This window comes from Pristiophorus japonicus, unplaced genomic scaffold (genome assembly GCF_044704955.1).
Source record: "Pristiophorus japonicus isolate sPriJap1 unplaced genomic scaffold, sPriJap1.hap1 HAP1_SCAFFOLD_33, whole genome shotgun sequence".
Taxonomy (NCBI): Eukaryota; Metazoa; Chordata; class Chondrichthyes; family Pristiophoridae; genus Pristiophorus; species Pristiophorus japonicus.
In genome coordinates, this window is record NW_027253106.1 from 9,018,014 (window position 1) to 9,037,686 (window position 19,673).

General features: G+C 43.3%; 2 pseudogenes; one reads left to right on the plus strand and one right to left on the minus strand.

Annotated features, from left to right (window-relative positions):
* The window catches only part of LOC139249599 (zinc finger protein 70-like), a 112,023-nt pseudogene that overhangs the window by 41,485 nt on the left and 50,865 nt on the right, over positions 1-19,673 (plus strand).
* Positions 18,680-18,914, minus strand: LOC139249604 (U2 spliceosomal RNA; annotated as a pseudogene).

A 19,673-nucleotide genomic window follows, 5' to 3' on the forward strand; every position in this document is an offset into this window, starting at 1 on the left:
GTCTGACTTTGCAGTAAGTAGGAGACGAGGTGACTGAGAGGATCAGGCGATGGACTGCTGATCCAGTCTGCCCTCAGCTTCGTCGTTATTGTGTTAAACATTTGACCCCTCGTTTTCTTTCGTCAATCACATTTAACCTCATTGCCAAATTCAACTTTTACTGACAAGGACGCATCTCGTTGGTAAAGTAATGGCTCAAAAAATAATCTATTCATCAAAGGGAAAACATTAGCAGGACTATGGAGAGGGGGACTCATTAGATAGATCTATGAGATTCAGCAAATGCACGATGGGCCAAATAGCAAACTAAAGTCAGAATATGAGAGCTACGTCCTTCATTGTCGACGGCTCGTTGGTCTAGAGGTATGATTCTTGCTTAGGGATTTAAATAATTGAAATGCAAGAGATCCCGGACGAGCCCTGCCAACTTTTAGTCAAAAAAATACTTCTCAGCTGGTTTACATGTGAGAAAACTGACATGTTTCAAATTAAAACGTTTGATTTCGCTCCGTTGTTCCCACAGCGTCCAAACTCCTGGAGATTCCCAGGAGCAAAGTGAAATTCACCGAACTGAGTAACGTTAAAGTATCTCAGATGTACTCGGCTATGTGTCTCATTGGACAACCTAAACCCGTGTTTGGTTCCGGCCAATACTTGATCAGTATATCTTCCTTTCTGCACGCATGAGCTCACCTCCATTGGGATAAGCATACATTCGGCGTCAATCTCCACTTCAAAGTGAAACAGACTCTGCCCTGAATATGGGTGCGTCCTGTTTCTCTGGCGCTACAAAGATGTGAGAAGCTGGCTTTGGAATTTAAACCGTACAGGAAATCAATCCGGGGTGGCCAAGCTGCCTGGTCTGATTAAAAGTCGTTCAAACCCTACATTTCAGGCATGTTATAGTGTTCTGGCCTCACCATTCGGTTCAACGTATCGGATCATAAGCACCGCTCCCATTGTCTGCTAATGGTTCTGCTGTTCCCACTAACACCTCCTCTGGTCCATCCTTTGTTACTTTATTGCCCGCTTACCACCCACTATGCCTTTTGTCATTGTGCCATTTATTATTCAATGCCTCCTGCGCTCCACTGTATCAGAGACATTCCCTTTTGTCCTTCCTCGCTGCCTATTTTTTTCCAGGCGCTTTTTTCGTGGAAAACATCTGTAAACTTTAGATTTTTCTTAAAATATCGGAATGATCATCTGACTGAACGTGAGCCCTGGATCTTCATCCACAGAATGTTCACGGCCTGCTGAGTTTTACAGATTTATTTGTTTTTGTTCATTGTGTTTCTGTATCCCTTTTAAGATGATGTGCTGGTCTGTCCGGGGTCATTTTCTGTCTCTCCAAAATGGTATGCTATCAGTACCGGATCATTATGTATGTGTTTAAATGGGATTTACTGTCTGTCCCGGATTTCAAATTTCAATTTTCAAAACTGCCTTTGGAGGGTGCAGGATTTTCAGTTTGTTGGTGTGTTTGTGTAAGTGAGGGAGTGCGTGCAAACGTTCTGTGCGACCTTACTGTGCATTCCATGTAATGAGAGAAAAAATGCATTAAATGCAACTTGAAGCCACACTGATTTGATTCAACACGCATTCGATGACTGCCTGACAGGAGAAGAATCTGCTGTGGGATTTTGCTATTCGACATCTGAAAGAAGGCAAATCACATAAGTTAGAAACATAGCGATTTTAGCGAGAGCTTGCGGATGGGCTGTGTGACATGATGACCTCCTTCCTCCTTATGTTCAAATACAAATCAAATCAAGACAAGACAAGACATGACTGACTGACTGACTTTGTTTATATATATATATTTATGTATGAATATTTATATATGCGTATATTTATATACATTCCCTACTTTTTAACTTTCACAATAAATGTGCTTTTTCTGCTCTGCCTGCATTGGCACTATTACATTTGACCTCTTTCACAGCACACGCAGCTGCTGTCAGGTCCAGCAGAAAGGCACTCGCGACTTTAAAAGATCGCCTTTGTTGCCCACATCTTCCATCGTGGCTTGTCTTCCACCATGGGCTTACTGTGTTTGGGTATTTACTGACTGCACGCCCGGATTTCCAATGGAGTTCATGCTGACACACAGCCTTCTTTCAATCAAAAATATATAGATTAAGAAACAATTATTTATTTATTTAAATCAAATCAAATTCAATTTTTTGCAATAAAATTTTCAATTTATTTAATTTCTGATTATGATATATATATATATGTTTTAAATTTTCTTTTTGTCTGGGGTGGTTTTACTTCCCTCCCTCCTTCCTGCCTGTCTAGGAATGATAGAAATCCCACTTTATTCTTTTAAAAGGGAACTGCTGTCCATGAAGGGCCATTCGACCGCTGTGTAGGAGGGATGTGCTTCCCGTCCAGGATCATTCGGTGTCTGTTCAAACTGGATGGTTGTCATTTCCGTTTCATCAATTTCCCCTATAAGACGTCTTTTCTCATTATCCGGATCATCCTGTATATTTTAAAAGGAGTGTGATTTCAGCTGCGATAACCGAATTGTTAAACTGTTGAGTTTCAAGCTACATTGACATTGCCTATGTCCGTGCGCATCCATATCGCAGCTCATCTATTCATTACTCGAAATATGCTCATGTTTTCCTAAATCCACTCCTTGACATCACCCTTGTCCCAAATTTGCTCTCAATATAAAAAACAACAAATTTTGTGCCGACGGTAGCGGCCGTGTGCCTAATGCATAAGGTGTCTGACTTCGATTGTCTCCGCGATGTTATCAGAAGATCGCAACTGTTTACAATCTATATTAGCGACAGGGAAGAATGAACTGAGTGTAATGTAGCCAAGTTTGCTGACGATACAACGATGGGAGGAAAAGCAATGTGTGAGGAGGACACAAAAAACCTGCAAAAGGACAAAGGCAGGCTAAGTGAGTGGGCAAATATTTGGCAGATAGAGTATAATGTTAGAAAGTGTGAGATCATGCACTTTTGCAGAAAATGCAAGAGCAAATTATTATTTAATTGGAGAAAGATTGCAAAGTGATGCAATACAGCAGGACCCGAGGGTTCTTGCATGAAACACAAAAGGATAGTATGCAAGTACAGCAAGTGATCAGGTAGGCCAATGGTATCTTGGCCTTTATTGCAAAGGGGATGGAGTATAAAAGCAGGGAAGTCTTGCGATAGCTATGTAAGTTATTGGTGAGGCCACACTAGGAATACTGCGTGCAGTTTTGTTTTCCTTATTAATGAAAGGATATACTTGCTTTGGAGGCAGTTCAGAGAAACATCACTGGATTGATTCCGGAGATGAGGGGGTTGACTTATGAGGAAAGTTTGAGCTGGCCGGGCCTTAACTCTTTGGAATTCAGAAAGAATGAGAGGTGATCATATTGAAGAGTATAAGACATGAGGGAGCTTGACAAAGTGAATGCAGAGAGGATCTTTCCACTGATGGGAGAGACTAGAATTAGAGGGCATGATCTTCGAATAAGTGGCCACCCATTTAAAACAGAGATGAGCAAAGTTCGGATATAATTCCAGCCTCTTTTCTCTTTGAATGTCATTTCTTAAAAAATCTTTGTCAGTTCACTCCAGAAGAATGATCTGAAGGAAGAAGTGAGGAAAAGTTCCATCTCCCATCCGGATCCCTGTTCCACCTTCATTCAAGAAGTGAAGAGTTCCAATAGTCAGTGTACATTTTAACAAGACGTGAACAATGCTGGGGCAGAGACCAGTGGTTTTAAGGAGATTTGGATCCAATGCCTATTGTATGTAAGTTTCAGTCAAATTCTGAGATGATTCATCAGCATCAAAAGTTTACCACAATAAATGAGCACAACGGTTTAGGCGGCCATCGCCTGAACATCCCGTCTACTGTCTAAGACAACTCAGCTCTTCAATCTGGTACTGTTAATCTCCGACCAGAAATACTCTGCTAGAATGTCCCGCTCACTTTAAAAGTCCTGCCCCTGCACCCAGATTCACAAAGTTCAAAATGTAGAATCAGATTCTGCAAGCAAAATGCCTTCCTGAATGCTATAAACTACCTCATCGAATGAAGCCTTTTACTCTGATCAGACAGGCTGGCGACGCCGGTTTGATTCCCAGTCATTACAGAATCCTCTACAGATAGACCATATTTGGCGTACTGTGTGCAAATCTGGTCGCCATATTATTTACAAAATTGATATAATGGAACTGAAGAGGATAAAGAGAGGATTTACAAGGAGTATACATGAAATGCGAGGATATATATCAGCAAAGGATGAACAGGCCGCTTCTCTTTTCGCTTGAAAAGAGAAGTCTGAGGGTGTCCTAATAGAGGTCTGCTCGACATGAAAGGGTTTGATAGGTTAAATGCACAGAAAGAGAGTTTCCACATGTGGGGAGAACCATCACTGGAGGGTATCAATATAAGATCGTTACCAACAAATCCAATAAAGAATTCACAAGAAACTTATTTATCAGAGATTGAGAATGTGGAACTCACTATCACAGGGATTTGTTGAAGTAAGTAGGATATAATCATTTAAGGGACAGTTAGATAAGTATATGTGCGTAAAAAGAATATAGTGTTATTCTGATGAGAGAATGTCCAGTGGACCATAAAGGTGGGAATCGACTGGTTGGGTCGAATGGCTTGCTCCTGCTCTATATATCCTATATAATTGTATGCATTCGGCACACATAATACGAATTCAAAGGCCAGCTCCTTACTACCTTCAGCATTAGAGAATGGGCACTGACTAAAATATAGTGCAGAGGATTTTTCAAGATTATGTTGAGATTGACGCTGAATTTAAATATATCCAAATTCATGCGAGTTCCTGCGTGCTGAATGGAACACGGGTGTCAGATGTCAAGTCGACACAGCGCCGCATACACCGGGAAACATTTAACTTTACTCAGTTGATTAGTTTTCACGTTGCTCACGTGAAGCTCTGAGATTTCGGAAAATGTGGGGAAAATGGAGCAAATTCATAAGTTTATATTTACATTTATCTAAAAGCCATCGAGACTCGGTTATTAAATTGAGAAATTTCATGAGTTGAGTGCAACATGCTTGGTAGAAAAAGATGAATTTGGACATGAGCTTCATGGTAAAAGTACAATGAAAAAAACAGAGGCATGAAACATTCCACAAAAAAACTACGAGAATGGGATCAGAACCAACACGTGCAGAGTATAAGGGTTTAGTAGTACATCGACTTAACCACACGGCCACCTCGTCTGAAGCCAAAATTTGATCTGCCCTTCGGTTTCCTTTTTTTTGCATCCAAACATATATACCCTGCGACAAAGTCCAGTTCACCACTTGTATGGCCCGAGCATCCAGGTCGACAAAGTTCAAAGTCTACAATCAGCTTCTGTAAGCAAAAGCCCTTCCAATACTTCAGGTGAGGGAGTATCAGAAATGGCCAGTTTTGGGACAGTTTCACAGCAGAATAGAAAAGGTACTACCCGGTGAGTTATACGGCCCCGACAGGATATTGGTTAGCACCAAAGTCAGACGCCTTATCCATTGAGCCATATCCCACTGCCGTTGCCAGAAGATGTGTTGTGTTTGGAACATAAGAACATAAGAAAAATGAGCAGGAGTAGGCTATTTGGCCCTGCTCGGCTCTTCAATAAGATGATGGCTGATCTGATAATAGAATCAGCTCCACTTCCCTGTCCGCATTCCATAACCCTTTACCCAATTATTGCTCAAAAAGCTTTCTATTTCCGCTTTAAATATATTCAGACCAAGCCTCCACAGCGCTCTGGGGCATTGTTTAACAAAACTCTGAGACATGAAATGTTTCCTCATCTCAGTTTTAAATCGGCGGCACATTATTTTAAGACTATATCCCCTTGTTTTATTTTCTCCTATGAGTGGAAATATCCTCTCTGCATCCACGTAGTCGAGCTCCCTAACGATCTTATACGTTTCAATCAGATCACCTCGCATTCTTCAGAACTCCAATGTGTATAGGGCCAACCTACCAAACCTATCCGCAAATCAACGCCCTCATCTCCGGAATGAACCTCGTGAACCTTCTCTGAGCAGCCTCCAATGCAAGTATTACCTTCCTTAAATACGGAGAACAAAACTATACGCAGTACTCCACGTGGTGGCCTGTACAGTTCTAGCAGGACTTCATTGTTTTTATACTCTATCTCCCTTGCAATCAATACCAACAAGCTATATGCCTTCCTGATTACTTACTGTAACTGAATAATAACGTTTTTGTGTTTAATGCATAAGGACCCCCAGGTCTCCCTTTATTGCATCACGTTGCAACGTTTCTCCAGTTAATTTGTGGGCCATGAAATGCCGTTTTGGCCTTCCCATGGAATTTTAGAGAAAAAATACGCATCTACATTAAGCTGTTGACCACGTTCGACTTTCTTGAGGACTCCTTCGACTGTGCTTCGCAGCGTGTGCACTGCCTCGAGCTGGAGTCACATGGCTTTGGGCAGCCAATCAGGTGAGATATCATAGTAATAGGAGTTCCGCAGGATCCTATGCTCCTGTTACTATGATTGTGATAGAGCCTGAAACAATAAAAACACTGCCCCAAACGGCTTAAACACTTATTTAAAAAATAATTACAATACTTCCATTTAAATTAAAGTTAATAATGTCTTTAAAAAATTCACGTTTTTTTACATTTTCTTTAACAAACTTACCGTTGTGGGGAGGGCTTTTAATTCTAAAATGTTTTAATAACTTTATTTTTATATGTTTTTGTGTTTTTTTAAAACACTTGCACCTGTAAAAGTCGGCTATGCGCCTGCTTTTTCAGGCGCAAGCTTTTTGAGGACATTAGTAAGAATACATTTCGGAAATTTCCACTTGCAAGTGTCCTTGCTCCAGAGATACGGCCATCCAGCAAGTCAGAAACTTGCAGACTGAAAACCGACATTTCCGTACAGACGCGGGGAAGCCAGAATTTCAGGGCCAATATTTGCTTTTCTATTATTTCTGCCAAAGTTGATAACCTCACATGTTCCCACATTATAATCAATCTGCCTAATTATTGCCCAGTCACTTAGCCTGTCTATATCCCTTTGAAGATTTTATTTGTGCTGCTCACGATTTGCTTTCCCACCCATCTTTGTTTCATCAGCAAACTTGGCTACATTACACTCGGTCCCTTCATCCAAGTAATTAATATAGATTTTAAATAGTTGAGGGCCCAGCACAAATCTCTGCGGCACCTCATTAGTCACTGTTTCCCATCCGGAAAATGACCCGTTTATCCTGACTCTCTGATTTCTGTTCGTAAGCCAATCCTCTATCCATGCTAATATAAGGTTGGCATGCAGGTACAGCAGGCGGTTAAGAAAGCAAATGGCATGTTGGCCTTCATAGCGAGGGGATTTGAATACAGGGGCAGGGAGGTGTTGCTACAGTTGTACAGGGCCTTGGTGAGGCCACACCTGGAGTATTGTGTACAGTTTTGGTCTCCTAACTTGAGGAAGGACATTCTTGCTATTGAGGGAGTGCAGCGAAGGTTCACCAGACTGATTCCCGGGATGGCGGGACTGACCTATCAAGAAAGATTGGATCAATTGGGCTTGTATTCACTGGAGTTCAGAAGAATGAGAGGGGACCTCATAGAAACGTTTAAAATTCTGACGGGTTTAGACAGGTTAGATGCAGAAAGAATGTTCCCAATGTTGGGGAAGTCCAGAACCAGGGGTCACAGTCTGAGGATAAGGGGTAAGCCATTTAGGACCGAGATGAGGAGAAACTTCTTCACCCAGAGAGTGGTGAACCTGTGGAATTCTCTACCACAGAAAGTAGTTGAGGCCAATTCACTAAATATATTCAAAAGGGAGTTAGATGAAGTCCTTACTACTCGGGGAATCAAGGGTCATGGCGAGAAAGCAGGAAGGGGGTACTGAAGTTTCATGTTCAGCCATGAACTCATTGAATGGCGGTGCAGGCTAGAAGGGCTGAATGGCCTGCTCCTGCACCTATTTTCTATGTTTCTATGTTTCTATTACCGCCAACCCCATGAGCGTTTATCTTGTGCAGTAATCCGTTATGTGGCATTTTATCGAATGCCTTATGGAAATCCAAATGCACCACATCCACTTGTTCCCCCTTACCCACTCTGCTCGATATATCGTCAAAGATTCGCAGGATATTTGTCAAACATGACTTCCCTTTCATAAAATCATGTTGACTCTGCTTGATTCAATCATGTTTTATCAAATGTCCTGCTACTGCTTCCTTAATAATGGACTTCAGCTTTTTCCCAACGACAGATGTTAGTCTAACTGGTTTATAGTTTCCTGCTTTGCGTCTGCCTCTTTAATTAAATAGGGGCTTTACTTTTGTGGTATTCCAATCCGCTGGGACGAACCCAGAATCGAGGGAATTTTGGTAGATTACAACCAAACCATCCAGTATCTCTGCTGCCTTTTCTCTTAAGACCCTAGGATATAAGCCATCAGATTCAGGGGACTTGTCCGCTTTTAGTCCCATTATTTTACCTCTCATTACTTCATTCGTGATAATGATAGTATTAAGTGCCTCCCTCCCTATAGCCCATGGATAATCCACTCTTGGGATGTTTTTTGTCACTTCTACCGTGAGAACCGATACAAAATATTTGTTCAAAGTCTCTGCCATTTCCCTGTTCTCCATTATTAAATCCCCATTCTCATCCTCCAGGAGACCAACATTTACTTTAGCCACTCTTTTCCTTTTTATACATCTGTAGAAACTCTTACTATCTAATTTTATATTTCGTGTAAGTTAACATTCATAATCTATCCACTTTTAATCATATTTTTAGTAGTTCTTGGTTGGATTTTAAAAATGTCCCAATCCTCTGGACTCACACGAGTGGATGATTGGGGGAGTGAGACGTAACAGGTGGCCTAAAAGTTACAGCAAAATAATTCAGAAGAATTTCAGCTCAAATGAACTCCAATCAGAGCGGATTACGAGCAAATGCCTACACCTACTGATACACTACGAGTAGGGCTCTAACCTACTCGGGAACAATTCCATTAAATTCCACATCCAAAGATTTAAGCACATTACCACTGCAGATAGCACGGTGCATTTTTAAACACACACCGAGTGAAGCAGTACTGACAGCACAACCATTTTAAACAGACAAAGACCAATCCGAGAAAGACAGTACAATTTTATGTCACTGTATTACGCAGTAGAAAGCGGGATAGGCTGAATCACTTTAGGCGGTAAATAAATTGCACTCCCTGCTTGTCTCACTAATCAGCTCGGTGGTCAAGGGGTATAATTAGATAGAAAAATAATGGAACCCTTTCTAATGGATGTTGGAGCGTATTTTTGGACATATACTTGACTAGTATATGGGACCAAACGTTTGTTTTATTTTCCCCTTTAATGAATTTTGTAAGGGACAATACTGATGCAATATGCTTTATATAAAAAACACAGTTAGACATTAAGGTATGCTGGCCTTGAGTTATGGAGATAGGAAAGTGTGATAATGAATGACTGGAGAGATAATAAAGTGGGATGTTTGTCTATACCGGTGCCAAATAGTCTGCCCTTGTTTATAATGCTCTGTCACAATGCAGGCTGATTTATATCAAAAAACCTCAGCCTGGGAGGAAAAGCTTTGTAAACCTTGTAATGCGATGATAGGGCATGTGATGTTAAGTGACGTAATTTGTAAGATAAAAGAACCTCACTGGAGATACCAAATTGAGAAGCTGGTTCAAAGAGAGGTCTTTAACACTTCTCCCAAAGCTTTGTCACCGATTTAATAAACCTCTCTTTATATATTATACAGTCTCGGAAATATTTTTCCACAAAAAAATGGCGTCACGACAGGATACTGTCCGATCAGACGTGATCACTTAAGACAGTATCTGGAATCTGGTGTTAGAGACTGAAAAGAGAGGTGTACAGGCACGACGGGATAGTGTATAAGATACGAGTAAGTAGACAGCGGGAAGAGGCTGACTAACAGTTTGATTTTTCCCTTTGGTAAATAAGGTTGGTGCGGAAGGGAACTGATCACTCCAACCTACAGCCGAAAAACTCTGGTGAAAGGAAACACGCTAGCTTTGTTGTGAAGACAAAGAGTCCCCACAGAGTAGTCGTGGGCGTGAGTATTACAGGAACAAAGGGAAACGTCCTAGACTGGCAAAGATGGAAGGTATGGAAGGGAATGTAAAACACGGGCCGCCCGGGTCGTTAACTAATTCCTATAAGACCGATCGACAGGTCTTAATCAATAAAATGCAAAAGTACGGTTGGGATGTATCCCAGACGTTAGACCAACAGCGAAGTTGGACAGTTAAACAAAAGAAAGATAAAACTAAAAAAGCCGGAGTATTATTGTTGCATCTGTTAGGTGGACTAATTGAACAGGTTAAGGGGGTTAAAGAGAAAATGGATGAAAAAAGTAAACAATTAAACCAGGCAAAAAGGAAAAATTTAGAGTGGGAAAAGAAATGCCTGGCGCTGGAACAACAGATCCAGGATCGATCTCAATGGGGGGGATCGCTGCCCCCTTACGAGAATTATCAATGCGAAGCAACCGCCCAGGGTCAGGAAGATTTAGAAACCCTCCCGGTGGCGCCGGTAACGAGAGGGGGGACGGCCGTAAATCCCACTGCGACCTATAAGCCCTTTACCCCCGGCGAAAGACAGCAGATAATGGCTTCCATGGGTAAATTACAGCCCCGATGTGCGAATATTAAATTTTGGGCAGAGCTGGATACAGTTTGGGTGGGCCACCAACTACACCTCAGAGATATCCACCAACTAGTCCGAGCGGCTTGCCCGGCAGATCAGTGGTGAGTAGTGGCCGGAGGAGCCGCGGTAGCAGCCAATGTCGACTTTTCAGGGGTCGTTGGACACACGCGGTACCTTTAACCACCGAAGTAGATGGTCAACAGGCAGCCTTTGGCCCTTTTAAAACCGAGATCCAACGAGTTTTAGGCAATGCCCCTACTAATTGGGGTAAAATTACTACAACCAAACAGCAAAATGGGGAAGGAGCCTCAGAGTATGGGGAACGATTGTTCCACATATATCAAGAATGCTCTGGACAGGGAAACCCAGGCCGCGGTGACCGAACATTTATTCAGGCATTCAAGGATGGACTATCCGCTGCACACCAGACCATTATAAAAATGGGAGTAATTGTAACCCAGGATTATGATGAACTGGTCGAGTGGGCTAGTGGCGTCCAGGGATGGGGGGGATGAAAAATCTCAGACAAAGATAAAGCAGGAAAAGATCTCTGCCACGGGAACAGGAGGAGGGCAGAAAAGGGGGACTTGCCATAATTGTGGAAAACCGCACCATTTTACCAGGGAATGCAAAGAGAAAGGCAGTGAAAAGCAATGTACGTATTGTGGTAAGAAAGGACACCTGGAAGCGACATGCTATGGTAAAAATGACTATCCTAATAAGGCAAGGACCCTTCAGCACAAGAATACCAGAAGTGGCAGGCGTACAAAGCCACCCGGTGATGTCCGGCAGCCCCTGTACAAAGTGAAAAGGAGGGAAGGAAATATGTGTCTGCACCAGTAGGGGGCCGACAGTGTGAAAGGCTAGTGGACACGGGAGCCTCAATATCCATTACCAATATGCCCCTTCCCGTCACCGACAAGAAGGCTCTGATAAACTGAATAGATGGACGGCCCACACTGGCCTACCTGAGCACCACCCAATTGGTGGAAATTGATAACTTATATATACCCATGAGATTTTACGTATGCAAGATTCGTGAGGGAACACTATTGGGGAATGATGTAATGAGGGAATTTAAGCCCCTGATTGATTGCGGCAAGGGGAAACTGACATGGCCAAAGGCGGATGGCAGTAAGGGAGGTTTAGGACAGATAGCCCACCATGTGGAAAGTATAGGTGTAGCTACAGCCACAAAAACTGACTGGCTTTTCGGGACTGGAGGGTATGGAGGCATATGTGCCTATGTGCCCGGGGTCTGGGCACAGACAGAATTAGACACTGGAAGGCGAAGATGGACCCTATTAAATTCCCTGGACCATCTCATAAAGCACACCGACAATACCCTATTAGACCTGAAGCTAGAACAGCGGTTGTAGAAATAGTAAAAGGGCTAGTGGAAAAGGGTATCGTAAAAGAAACAGTTAGCACCACTAACTCCCCAACATGGCCGGTAGGGAAACCAGATGGGAGTTATAGACTCACAATCGACTACACTGCCCTTAACAAGGTCACCCCCAAATTACACCCGATAGTGGCCAGCCCCTCCACAATCCTTAATGGATTATCCCCTGAAAATAAGATCTTTTCAGTCCTAGACATAGCCAATGGTTTTCGGGCCCTTCCCCTCGACCTAGAATCACAAGAAAAATTTCCCTTCACGGTGGAGGATAAACAATATACTTGGACCCGATTACTGCAAGGATTCCATAACAGTCCTGCCATATTCCATCGAGTCATAAGGGATATACTAAAACAAATAGAAGTACCGGCAAGAAATATTATTTTACAATATGTCGACTGCGTATTAATAGCCTCAGAAACCAAGGAAAGACATCAGGCAAACCTATACTTAGTATAAAGGGCTCTGTAAACGGCGGGCCTTAAGGTTAACCCCAAAAAGGCCCGGGTAGGGAAATCCCAGGCCCTGTACTTAGGGTACTGCCTTTCAAAGGGGCTGAAAGAAATGCCCTCGGATAGGAAAAAGGCTGACAAGGACATGCCTAGACCACTAACGGGAAGGCGGGTGAGGATTGTACTGGGCCTCTTTAATTCCAGCCGAAACTTTATCCTTGATTTTGCAAAAATTGCTGATCCAATACAAAGATCAGTGAAAGAGGGGAAACCGGCCCTTGATCTCATAGAGTGGGGTCTTGAACAAGAACAGGCGTATAGTAAACTCAAATCAGAACTCGTCACCGCACCTGGATTGGGACTGCCTGACATGGGTAAGGATTTCCACATCCACTGTAACAATGTCGGTGGGTTCTATATGGCCGTGCTCACCCAAGATCACGGGGATAAAAGGAGAGCTATAGCCTATTACTCTACCACCAAAAGCTCGGTGCTACTGGGTTATCCAGATGTATAGCCGCGCTAGATTGCGCAGCTTGGGCGGTAAAAATTAAGCGAGACTGTGGTGATGACTGGAAACATCATTCTCCACACTAAACACACATTGGTAGAAATGTTAAACACAGGAAAACTGAGAAGCGTATCTAATTTGAGACGGGCAAAGTGGGAAGCAGTCCTCTTCACACCCAACAAAGCGGTACCATAATTAGCGATGTCGGAAACAACCCCGCAGAAGGAATGATGAGTAAAGGGGAACCCCACTTTTGTGAAGAGGTATGTGAGGATATGGAAGAGGATAGAATAAATGACGCCCCCCTTCAAACCGCATAACAAACCTTGTTTGTGGACGGCTCACGAAAATACGTAGAGGGACTACCTCATACCGGATAGGCCGTAGTTAACCAGGATCTAGAGACAGTTAAATCATGGAGAATTAATGGGGCGTCGTCAGCTCAAGTGGCGGAACTGGTAGCCCACACCCGGGCACTGGAATTATCGGAAAATAAGATTGTTAATATCTATACGGACAGTAGATATGCATTCAGGGTAGTACACGATTATATGACAGCATGAGGGAGAAGGGGTTTTATCACAACTAGCGGACATCCCATAAAGCATCAGCTGAGAATAGAAGCTCATTTAGCAGCCAGTAATAAACCAAAACAGGTAGCGGTTATTAAAATTAAAGCCCATAGGAGGGAACCGGACCGAAACAATCCAGATTGGCTGAGTCACCAGGGAAATAAGGCTGCAGACGTAGCTGCACAGAAGGCATTCGAGCAGGAAGAGTGTGAGGAAGCCCCAGTCAGTGCCGCTGGGACCCGGGACGAACAGATCAGTATTGAGAAACTACACCAGGACACTTCTGAGGAGGAAATAGGTATGTGGACAAAGCAAGGCGCAACGCAAGGGAATGATAACGTTTGGAGACGAAACGACAAGGTAATGGCGCCTGAATGCATACAGAATACCTTACTGGAGTTGTATCATGGCTTGTCTCATTCAGGACGAGAGGCCATGTCCGGGTGTCTTGGAAGAGATTGGTAGAGGAAAGGGATCGGGAGAGATATCGCCAAATATTGCCATCGATGTGTTACGTGCGCACAATATAATCCAGGCAGGCCCATTAAAATTAAAATGGGATACCAGCCCCGTCCACGAGGGCCATGGGAACACGTACAAATTGATTACACAGGTCCTTTGCCCCCATCCCATGGAAAAAGTTATTGCCTAGTGATTATAGATCAATTTACCCGGTGGGTGGAATCATTCCCCACACGTGATTGCACTGCCTCAACACTGGCAAGGATATTCTGAACAAGGCACCCACTTCACCGGAAAAAAAAAATTGAAAAAACAATATGACAGCTGATGGGCATAAAACAAAAATTCTACATCCCCTACCACCCGCAGAGTTCTGGGATGGTACATCGCATGAACCATAACCTTAAGAACTCCCTGGCAAAGGCCATGAAAACGTCAGCAAAAACGTGGACAGAAGTATTACCCGTTATATTGATGAAGTTAAGAACCACGACAAACCGGACAACCGGATTAACCCCTTATGAACTAATGACAGGATGCAATTACCAGAGAACATCATAACAGGGGGGGCCGATGTCGGCCCATTAAAAGACAAAATAAAACGGTATGGCTTGGAAATAAGTACTCAATTAAAAGGGATGTGTAAATTAGTTAGGATCAATCAGGAAGAAAGATACGCGGAAGCAGAGCTTACAAAGCTCCCTGAAGTCCCGGTGGCGGGAAGTCGCGTTATGGTAAGGGTCCTCCCGGGAAAACCGGAGTTTGCCCCAAAAATGAATAGGACCGTATGAGGTTATAATCAGCAGAGAAACTTGTGCCTGCATCGATGTTAAAGGGAACGACAATGGAAACATCGGACCCAGCTTAAGGTTTTTGAACCAGCCGTTTATCACACGTATTAGTTGTTGTTGTTTGTCGATTTACAGATTGACAGCGAGAGATTCTTCAAAGCCATACGGCCATTTTGCCTTTGACTATTTGTTAATTATAGAGTAATAAGATGAAACTATATATTGCGATCCGGCCTGCTAGCTCGACCGAAACGAGAGTTAGCCGTGAATAACTTTTTGTACATGTCTTATGTTTATGCGCAAAATGAGAACTTTTCCAGTTTCTGGGTATGTTCACACTTCCCCATACATAGCAAAGGAGGCATCCCTTTGAGGTCAATCTCACTTAACATCTCGGAATGGAGTGGGTAATGCGACAAAACGATACAGGGGAAGTAAATTACACCTTGGAACCAGAGAAGGGATAAAGAAACGTGGAGATCGGGGTGTTACCTTTTCGATGCATTGACGGATGGTACCAGCCGGAATACAATAGGTCGGTACGTCCACCATTCCTGGTTTTGACCAACACCTCAGGAGTTGGAAGGCCCACTGCTGTCATTTGTTTCACTAGTACCCTGACTGGTGAGGAAACAGGTTTTGTAGCAGGATACTTTAACCTCACCATGTGGAACATAACAGCCAGCGAAACAACAAACCAGGGGTTCTTGGAAATAGAGGATTTGACGAATCAGACAAGTGGTCAGAACTGGGACCCTAAGTGTAGGTGGTGACGGGGCTGAGAGAGAGATTGGGATCGAATCTAACAGCATACAATGGCATTTATTTGTGTGCGGGCATAAGGCCTACCCCTGGTTGCCACAGGACTGAAGGGGGTGCTGTTATTTGGGATCGGTGGTCCCCTTTTGTCAGACGGGTACGTACTTTAGCAGAAGTACAGACACCAGGTCGACTAAGACGAGCTCTTAACCCGGTAGAGAGGTTATTTGGGGGCATGATGCTCACATTCGGGATAGGGCGCACCATAGATGAATTATGTAACCTAGAGAGGGTACTGGAACATATAGTTAACAACCCTGCTGAAGCAATGGAGGGCATAACGGCTGAAATGGTAGCCATACGCACAATGGTACTCCAGAATCGAATGGCCCTAGATTATATACGAGCACAAAGTGGGGGCACATGTGCCTTAATTGGAGCTGAATGTTGCACTTACATTCCCGATAATTCAGAAAACATAACGAACCTCGCTGATCACATAAGAAGGGACGTAAAGACGTTATCCACGACAGCAGGAGGATCTGGCTGGTTTGACTGGCTGTTAGGGGAATCCTGTGGGTCCTATCTTATGCATGGAGTAATTATTCTGGTTGTAATAATAATTACTTGCTGTCTGATTATAGAGTGTTTTAATATCTGCTGTAAAGTTATGATGGCATGAATGATGCCAGTATCCAGTGTAATCGCCGAAGAAGAAGCACACCTGATGGAAATACTTGAAGACACCAAGGATGAAGAAACAGACGACGATGACACCGACCACTATCTTTGAAGGGTAGCCTGGAGCTACAGGCAAGGTGGACATACGGAACATCAGGGAAGTAACATACCTCAAAGGACGAATATATGACACCATGCTACTATCATTGTGGTCATCTGGATTTCGTTAACATCCTTTGGACGAAAAGGGGGAATATTGTTGGAGCGGATTTTTGGACATATAATTGACTAGTATACGGGACCAAACATTTATTTTTATTTTCCCCTTTGATGAATTTTGTAAGGGACAATACTGATGCATTATCCTTTATATAAAAAAAAACAGTTAGACTTCAAGGTATGCTGGCCTTGCGTTATGGAGATAGGAAAGTTAGATAATCAACGACTGGAGAGATAATTGGCGGTATGTTTGTCTATACCGTTGCTAAAAATCCTGCACTTGTTTATAATGCCCTGTCACAATGCGAGGATGGATTATATCAAGAGCCCAGCCTTGGACAGTAATTGTATGAAAAGCTTTGTAAACCTTGTAATGCGATGATTAGACTTAAGGACTAGTTCCAAAACATGTGATGTAAAGTGACGTAATTTGTAAGATAAAAGAACCTCACTGGAGATAACAAATTGAGAAGCTGGTTAGAGACAGGGGTCTCTAACACTTCTCAAAAAGCTTTGTCTCCGATTTAATAAACCTCTCTTTATATATTATACAGTCTCGCAAATATTTTTCCACAACATGTCTATGGGAAAATATTTCAGACATCAGTGTGACTGGTGAAGCACACACACATCCGAGTGAGAGTGTTCCAGTGCACTGACTGTGGAAAGAGCTTCAATCAGATACACAGCTGAAAAAATATTGCACCATTCACTGCAGGGAGATACTACACGTGTTCTGTGTGTGGCCAAAACTTCAACTGATCATCCAACCTGGGAGACACAAGGGCACCTGCATCATGGATAAACCGTGGGAATGTGGAGACTGTGAGAAGGGATTCAGTTCCCCGTCTGATCTAGAGATTTATTGTCACAGTCACACCGACGAGAGGCGGTTCACCTGCTCTCTGTGTGGGCAGGGGTTCACTCAGTCATCCAACCTGCTGAAACTCCAGCGAGTTCACACTGGGGAAGTGTGGAAAGGGATTCACTCAGTCATCTGAATTGCGTGTTCACAAGTGACTGCAGAAGTAATGTTCTACTGTTATTACTGCTGTTAAACGCATCCTGACTGAATCGTGTTCGTTCTGTCAGTTGGGATTTGTTTCTGCTGATATTACTAACCCCGAAAACTGGGATGGAGTTTAATACTTTGATATTTCAAGTAATACAATGTTTCGATATTTGAAATATCCATGATAAGAGGAGACTAATTGATGTCCTGTTATATGTTGGTCCTTTTCTCCTTTCTATCTCGAGATTGTTTCAGTTCTCATGCCTTTGGTTACTCTCAGGGAGAAGTCTCAGTTCCTTATACCTTCCAGAGTGCCGCTCTTTGCCTTGGTGTCCAGAGTAGAGACAGCTATCACGCATGGGATCACTAAACACAAAACACAGTCTGTAAATCCGTTTCTGCTCCAGGACTTAGCGCGTTCCTGACAGCATCTCTCTCACCTTCGATGTGTGAATAGAGAATCGTGCAAATATGGTTTCAATTTAAATTTGAATCCACTCAGTAAATGTATTTAAAGAAAAATGTACAAGTAAACCCTTCACATCAAGTAATTGGCAAAGGTTTACAGTCAAGAAGATGAACAAGTAAAAATATCACGGCCCAGTAACCCAGCTCTATATTCACAGGAGAAAGTCTGTTATCTAAGTCCTCAAATGTCAGTTGGTGAGATGAAAGACTGAATCACTTTCCACATTCAGCTGGTAAACGGTCTCTCCCTGATGTCTTTCCACCCAACGAGCATCTGCATCCATTCCCACTGTCCCTACATTCACAGTGTTGAGTCAGGTGGCCACACGAGTCTCAAAGGCGAGACGATTGGTTGAAGGTGCATCCACACATAGAACATGTGTCCCGTTTCTCACCGCTGTGATTGGTGTTTTTCCAAAGGCTGATGACAGGTTGATCCTGATCAATCAGGCGAATCTCTCAAATCTTGCCGTGATGTTTGGTTTCAGTTTCCCAGCTGTCGACCCTCACCTTCTAATAACCTGCAAATTGAAGTTCCAAACGTTTTTTTTTTAAATTCGTAGCCAATCGTTCCAATTCTTTGTCAAATCACAAACGCCAGAGCTCACCTTGCACATGCCAAGGATCACTCTGCGCCAATGCTCTTAGCCAAAAGGCCTAGAGCCACTGCACCGTTCCTGGAAGTACTGCAATACCAGGTTCGTGCCATGGAGGTGGATGGGTCAGGTCCCCCACACACCTCCGTGGAGGTGGATGGGTCAAACCTCCCCACCCACCTCCTGTTTCCGAAAATGCAAGCATCTACCTTCCTGACCAGGGAGGAACCACCCTGGGGTCATGGTGGCTGGTCAGAAACGGTACTACACTTGATCTTAGCCAAAAGGCCGAGAAGCGTTGTTACTTTAATTACAGGATTCACATTACCACTGTATTAGGAATCAGAGTCGAGTCCAGTCCTGCCCTCAAATTACAACCACACACTTCCTAGTTGAGGTGATTACCCAGTTGAGGTCATTGGATCGGTATCAAGAGCAGGGGCACTGGCTAATTTTTAATCATATTTAGCCCACTGGTACCGAGGACAATTATAACCCCTGAACTGCTGCCGTGGCAGAGATCAACTAACAGCACAGATCAAGGAACGAACTTGGGAACTTCCCAGTCAATATTGCAGAGTGTTCTAAAATTTGGGGGATGGGGGTAGGGTTAGAAATAGTATTTTGAAACACATTTTACTCGAGCTTCAAACGAAACTTTCGTCACACTGCACAATTCTGAAGTCTTTCCAAATTCAAGTCAAATGGATCATCAAAATGAGTGTGACATTTTGGAAAGGCGCAAGTCACTGAAATCGGCAGCTTTTCAATCACTGCACAGTACAGAAGGGAACAACTGTTAATGGGAGGTCGGTTCGTGAAGTCCCCCGAAACTCCGAGATAAACTGCACTGTTCCTTTAAGTATAAACAGGCAGTGAAAGGGAGTCCGGGTCCCTTTACATATCTGCTCCATTCCCCCAGGTTTGGGAGGAGCAAACGCGCGCTGTCTCCTTGTATCCTCACACAGCAAGCACCGCCGGTAGGCTCCCGCAAGGTCCTAAAGGCCGAAGTAAAATTAAGCTTCTGGTTAAGCACAACAACTGAAACGTGCACACAAA